Source organism: Curcuma longa, unplaced genomic scaffold (genome assembly GCF_044706935.1).
Source record: "Curcuma longa cultivar G26 ecotype Majalengka, Jawa Barat unplaced genomic scaffold, ITB_CL_G26_1.1 contig_21573, whole genome shotgun sequence".
Lineage (NCBI taxonomy): Eukaryota > Viridiplantae > Streptophyta > Magnoliopsida > Zingiberales > Zingiberaceae > Curcuma > Curcuma longa.
The window spans coordinates 1-7,154 of NW_027431680.1; the positions used below are offsets into that span (position 1 = coordinate 1).

Sequence of the window (7,154 nt, forward strand, 5' to 3'; positions counted from 1 at the left end):
ATGCTGTTCTATATCTCCATGAATCTAGGAACTTTTGCTTGCATTGTATTATTTGGTCTACGTACCGGAACTGATAACATTCGAGATTATGCAGGATTATACACGAAAGATCCTTTTTTGGCTCTCTCTTCAGCCCTATGTCTCTTATCCCTAGGGGGTCTTCCCCCACTAGCAGGTTTTTTCGGAAAACTCCATCTATTCTGGTGTGGATGGCAGGCAGGCCTATATTTCTTGGTTTCAATAGGACTCCTTACGAGCGTTGTTTCCATCTACTATTATCTAAAAGTAATCAAGTTATTAATGACTGGACGAAACAGCCATATATATAGATAGTTAGGGCGGACCGGTTCATATGACCGGGTCACATAATAATATTAATATATATATATATTAATATTCTAACAAAAATATTTTATAAAGTGATAGATTTGCAACTTCAAAAGTTAAATAGTCATTTTAATGAAGCGAACACAGAGTTGTTGTTATGTATGACTTATTTTGATTCATCAAATTCATTTTCTGCTTATGCTAAGAGAAAATTACTTCAGTTTGCTCAATTTTATCCATTTGATTTCTCCCCGATAGAGTTAATGCAACTTGGACACTAACTACTTTATTTTTGACATGCGAAGTAGCAGTTAATTCTTAGAGATTGCGGAGATTAGTGAACTTGCTAAAAGGATGATTTAATTGAAGAAACATCGATTATACGTATACCTTTTTGATATAGTTACTTTTGAAGTTATTATTGTTAGTACCCATTGCAACTGCAACGGCAGAGAAAGTATTTTCAGTAATAAAAATAAGTAAAATCTCATATCGTAATCAATTGAGAGATAATATGGTAAATGATTATTTGATATCATATTGTGTTTTGATATAGTTGATAATGAAATTATTATTCAATATTTTTAAAATATAAAATCTCAAAAAGTGTTATTGTAAAAATATTTGACTATTGAGCATTTTGAATGTAGTCACTGGATGAATTACATCTTAAAGATTAATCAGGTAACATTTTAGACACCTATCAGCTACAAGAATTCAGGTATTTAGCGACGATAATATATCGTCGCTATAAGCTTGTCGCAAACTAACATTAGCGACGAAATTTTGACAATTCGTCGCTAACATTAGCGACGAAATAATAATCGTCGCTAATCCCCGAAAATTCATCGCTAACGTTAGCGACGAATTGTCAAAATTTCGTCGCTAAAGTTAGCGTCGAATTGTCAAAATTTCGTCGCTAACGTTAGCGACGAATTATCAAAATTTCGTCGCTAACACCTCGAAATATGTCAGCGGAGAATCTCGAAGGTTAGCGACGAATTTAACCAAATTCGTCGCTAACCCGTTAGCGACGAATGCATATAATCGTCGCTAACTAGCAGATTTTCTATGATTTCGTGGTTAACTAGCAGATTTTCTGCTCCCGTTTCTCTTTTTTTCCCTTATATCCTGTAATATATGCACATACAATAAACCCTAATACATACACATCACAAAATAACATTCAATAACATATTCACACACAACAAACACAAAGTTTAACACAAAGTTTATCACATAAATTTATCACATCACAAAGTTTGACACAATGTTTAACACAAAGTTTATCACATCACAACAAATACAAAGTTTAATACAAAGTTTCACAATACAAACAAGCTCCCCGATAATTATATGGTCCAAGTTCCTTTGGATATCCAGTGTAGTACCTGCAATTTGAAAACAATATCATGTAAAATTAGAATCTAAAGATACATGTTATACCAAGGAAATGACAATGAAACAATGACCCCAAAAAAAACAAAGTACTTGAAGAATATAAATAAACCGGATCACTTTTTCTAGCAAACCAAGTGTAAATATCCATTCTCAGTTTGATTTCATTCTTTAAATCAGAAAGTATAACCTAGTGAATTGATAAATGATACCTTTAACTCATATTCAGATTGCACATACCTTTACCTCATAGCTTAAGAATAAATGATACATTGATGAATTGATGAGGAAGAGAACATTAAGTAAGGTAATTATAGGATGACATTATTTGCAGAATCCTTCCCTGCTGATCCACCATATGTTAAACAAAAAGGAAAACTCATTCATCATAAATCAAATCATTGAACTAGAAAAAAAAAAGCATATGAAAGCTTATCATACCTGTGTCAAAGAATATGTTACAACAGTAATGCCAAAAAGTTCAGCTCTCTTCAAAGCCTGTCAAGATATAAAGAAAATATAAATGAAAATTTCATATTAGTAAAAAAAGATATACACCGTAAGCAATCAACCTCTAAGTAAATCCACTGCATATGCTCAGGATCATCAGCATCAAAAGATTTCCCATGATGGACCTATCAAACCAAAAAAATGATAAGAATAGTGGACTGAAACACAAGATACGAGAGATTGAAAGTAATATTGCAATACCTCCCCCCATTTGATCAGATGTGCATACTCAATACAGTGAGCAGCAGTTCTAGGGGTCTCTGCAAGAATACATAATGGAAACTTCACTTGTGGTGGGAAAAGCCATATGTTGCATTCAAAACAAGGAGGTAAGATTACTCCTTATTTATAATCAAACCTACTATAGCAGTCTTAAAATAAAAATATCTTTTTAATTTTTTATTTTGAGAATTAAGGGGTCTTTATTTTTTTATAAAAAAAATTGAGGAGTTTTTGGTAATTTCAAATTAAAGGGCTAAATTTGATTCGAAACCCAACGGGCATCCTTACCGAACCAAATAGTCAACCTTGCGTGAGGTCCTTGCTTACGTCAGATCCGCACCACTTGCGTTAACGACTCACAACCCACCGACCGAATTCTCCATGTGTAGGATAAATTGAGCCAATTTATAATCAAAGCAACTATGGCAGTCTTAAAATAAAAATATCTTTTTAATTTTTGCTTTCGAGAATTAAGGGTCTTTATTTTTTTTTAAAAAAAATTGAGGAGTTTTTGGTAATTTCAAATTAAAGGGCTAAATTTGATTTGAAACCCAACGGGCATCCTTACCGAACCAAATAGTCAACTTGCGTGAGGTCCTTGCTTACGTCAGATCCGCACCACTTGCGTTCATGACTCACAACCCAGCGACCGAATTCTCCATGTTACCCCCATCCAAACCCTATAAAATCGATCCATCTCTCTGCCAGAGCCTCCTCACTGCAGGTGATCCCGGTTACCCCCAACAATCTTCACATCCAAGCAATGGCGGAGCAAGTCCAAGTCCAGATCCCCAGAGTGAAGTTGGGCAGCCATGGATTCGAGGTTCATCTTCCCTTCCTTCGTGGATCGTGTTTTTGTTGTTGTTGTTGTGATTTCCCAAAGATCTTTTTTTTTTTACTCCAATTTGTTGTGGCGACGCCAGGTTTCTAAACTAGGGTTTGGGTGCATGGGTCTCACTGGCGCGTACAATTCCCCTGTCAGTGAAGAAGCTGGCATTGCCATCATCAAGCATGCTTTCAACAGGGGCGTCACCTTCTTTGACACCTCCGATGTATATGGACCCCACACAAATGAGATTTTGCTGGGGAAGGTTTTGTATCTCGTCGCTCGCTACATTTCTCGCCTGCGGTAAAGATCGGGCGAAATGAAGAGACATTGATGCTTTTTGACAAATTTCTTCAGGCCTTGAAGCAATTGCCGCGTGAAAAGATCCAAGTAGCCACGAAGTTTGGAATTGTCGGTTTGGATGCAAAAGGTGTGGTGGTCAATGGTAAGCCTGAGTATGTGCGGGCCTGTTGCGAAGAAAGCCTCAATCGACTCGGGAGTGGATTACATTGATCTTTACTACCAGCACCGAATTGATAAGACTGTTTGGATAGAGGAGACTGTAAGTTGACTCTAAAATCGTGTCTGCTACATAGTTCTTCTGAAATTTGAGATGTAGTGGCTCATGCTATTTATTTGGTTAAGCAGATGGGGCAGTTAATAAGTTGGTGGAAGAAGGAAAAGTGAAGTATATTGGGCTATCAGAGGCTAGTCCAAGCACTATCAGACGCGCTCATGCTGTGCATCCAATTACTGCATTACAAATGGGATGGTTTCTTGGGACGTGTGATATTGAGCCAGAGATAGTCCCACTTTGCAGGTCTAATTACTTTACTTGTTCAGCTTCCTGTGTTCTAAAGCCCAATCTATGTAGTTTTTGCCATACCATTAGTTTAAGGGTGTGAAGCATAAAACATTCTCACCGCATGTCTTCTATCTCTCACTGATATATTGGAACATAGAGACAAATGCTACGTCCTGCGGTTTAGCTTCTACCTCAAAGATGCATAGGGGAGCACATCATTTTTCACTAGCTAGCTCTATTTTAGTATCATGGGCTACTTAAGTAGTACTGGAATTTTTAATACTCATTTTTCCTCAAATGTTCATGTAGGGAACTCGGCATTGGAATAGTTCCATACAGCCCTATTGGACGAGGTTTTTTCGCTGGTAGAGGAGTCACTGTGAATTTGCCTTCAGATACAATTATGGTATCCACTCTCATCATCTACAACATACCTTGAACATTTTGGCAAATTAAACTAGGTGATTTTTCATAAATAGATGACAGCATGCTAGTTGCTAATGTTGAATTTGTACCTTTTCTATGACTTCACTAGACTAATATCGAAAGATTCAGTGGTGAGAATTTGGAAAAGAACAAAGTTCTCTATCTGCGAGTGGAGAATCTGGCCAAGAAACATCACTGTAGCCCTGTTCAACTTGCTTTGGCTTGGGCTACCAAGGGGATGATGTCCTTGCCCTACTCCAGGTAAGGAATTGTTTGCATGCATCAATATTGCAATTGCCATTGAAGCAGTAATGTTACTACTATATTCTAAGATGTAAAGTGCTTTATGTCTAGTTGGTTGAGAATGGAATTGTTTATTATAATACTTTTTCACGTCTAGATGTTCTAACATTGTGATCACTCCAAAAGGTGAGATAACTGAAGATTTGACTGATGAAGTAATATATGTAAAACCCATCTACCTTTCATTTCTTGGTTCATGTTCTAGTCTCGCCTACTATACTCTACTGTCCATCCAAATTAGATAAAAGTACTCATAATTTGCTCTAGGATTTCAATAACTGATGACCATCAGTTATTTAGATCGTGTAAGCAAGCTTGCGGAGCCACACAGACAAACACACACAAATTGCTGTGACGGTAGCAATTCGCTAATCTAGTTAATTTATTTCTTAATTGGAATAATTCAGTTCCTTTAGCTAGGTGAAGGAAGGGGTTAGTATCTTTAAATGAAAAAAGAATCTCAGTTCTTTTGACCTCTGTAGAAATCTTCATAGGAAAAATTAAATTATATTCCTATATCTATTTTTACACTTTCTTGTTGTAGAATTTCAGTTACATGAATATTCTGTTAGAAATATTTGCATGCAGTGTTCTTGAGCTATTTGTTCCTTTTTCTAGTGTTCTTGAGCTATTCAGTTACATGAATCTTTCTCTTCCATTTTCTGTTATTAACATTGATCATTGTTCCTTTGTGAAAATTTTTCTTGGGAGTTTGGTCTTTTCATATAAGAGCTATGTCACCAAAGGTTGATGCATGCTGTCATTAAAAAATGTTTGGTAAAGTAGATTGAAATTCTGCATTATGCAGAGATTTTTTAAACCAAGTGTCCTGAATGGACCAATATAGCATCTTTCCCTTTTAAAATTTTGTAAACAAATCTCAAATTGCATATAGAACTTTAGCTACAGAACTGGTAAGTCTTCAACTCTTCGCTTGGTACGGAAAGATTATAAAATTGGATGTCGTTAATAATATACGAGAAAAAGGTGGTTGGGTTGTTGCGCATGAAGCTTATTTAGTCAATAACAGGAGAAGTTTTACTCTTAGCAGAATCTACCTCCATACTTCCTGTAAATCTTGGAAGCCTTAGAGATGGTTGTGATGAATCAGATATGATGGCTTAGAAAAAAATGATTCCAGTCTCCTCTTTAGCTCTTATTCAAAATTTAACATCATTGAGAAAATGATTAGCCACTAGAATTCATGAATTTTCATTATCAGCTACTGATATCTGCAGTTAGCATCTTCCGATATCATCCTGTAAAAGATCGTGCCTGAGTCATTTCATGGGGATATGCTGAATTTATGCCTAGTTTGTAGATGGTCATATCCTTTGATCTGCTAAAGAATTTGTCAAAACTTTGGCTTTTTTACATGGACGCAGCACTTGTATTACTATTTTGTCACGAGAAATTGAGAATTGCATGATATGACTTGCTTTGTGAAACTGAATCGAATGTTTTCAGGTTTGAATGATAAATACCAAACATTATTACCCAACTTCATGAACTGTTATACATACAGAAGCTTCTATGCTAGATTTGGATTGTTGCGGCTGACTTGTTACCAAGGATAATATATTTGAAATTCTTGTTTGTCTTTAAACATCCAAGAGTGTCATGAAATTCTTGCTTGATTTAATTGATGATTCTATTTTGACCTCTCAGGTACAACCAAGGTGAAGAACTTGGATGTAAACATTGAGTCTTTGAAGGTAAAGCTCACAAAGGAGGATTTGGAAGAACTATCTGATGCAGTGCGGGAAGAAGAGGTAGCAGGCTATAGGTCATACCGTAGTATGGAGCCATTCAGCTGGAAATATGCCGACACACCTCCCATGCATGCCAATCCATCAGCATAGGCCTGTGATTATTGTTCTTCCAACTATTTTGGGTCAATTACACGAGTCTTCTCTTCCGGCAGCATAAGTCTGTGATCATGTATGTTACCTAAGATATAATGTGATGTTTTCTTTCCATCATTGATACTTAATTAATAAACACGATGCATTTCAAACTTTGTAATTTTCCAGCGATTTAATACAATGTGGTATTTGTTGGTATGATGTATGGCATCATTACTACAATATAAATATGGTTCGAATCACTGGAAGATCCCTGTAGATAGCTTCAACCAATTTAAAGATTCAGATTTTGCCAAGTTTTTCACTTGTTTTACAAAGTTTGATTTCTGTGATTTGTCCTTTGGTGCATGGTTCTGCATCTCTTTGATAAATTGTAGTATACATCACTTAACACCATTGTGCTCGCCTCTGAAGAGACTGCGCCGGTGTTGGGGCGGAGGCCGAAGGTTCCTGAGGCCGCCCCAGATCAGCT

The 7,154-nt window shown here is 36.3% G+C and overlaps 1 pseudogene; it reads left to right on the forward strand.

Annotated features, from left to right (window-relative positions):
- Positions 1-3,189: 3,189 nt before the first annotated feature.
- Positions 3,190-6,862, forward strand: LOC141817690 (putative aldo-keto reductase 1; annotated as a pseudogene).
- Positions 6,863-7,154: the final 292 nt, after the last annotated feature.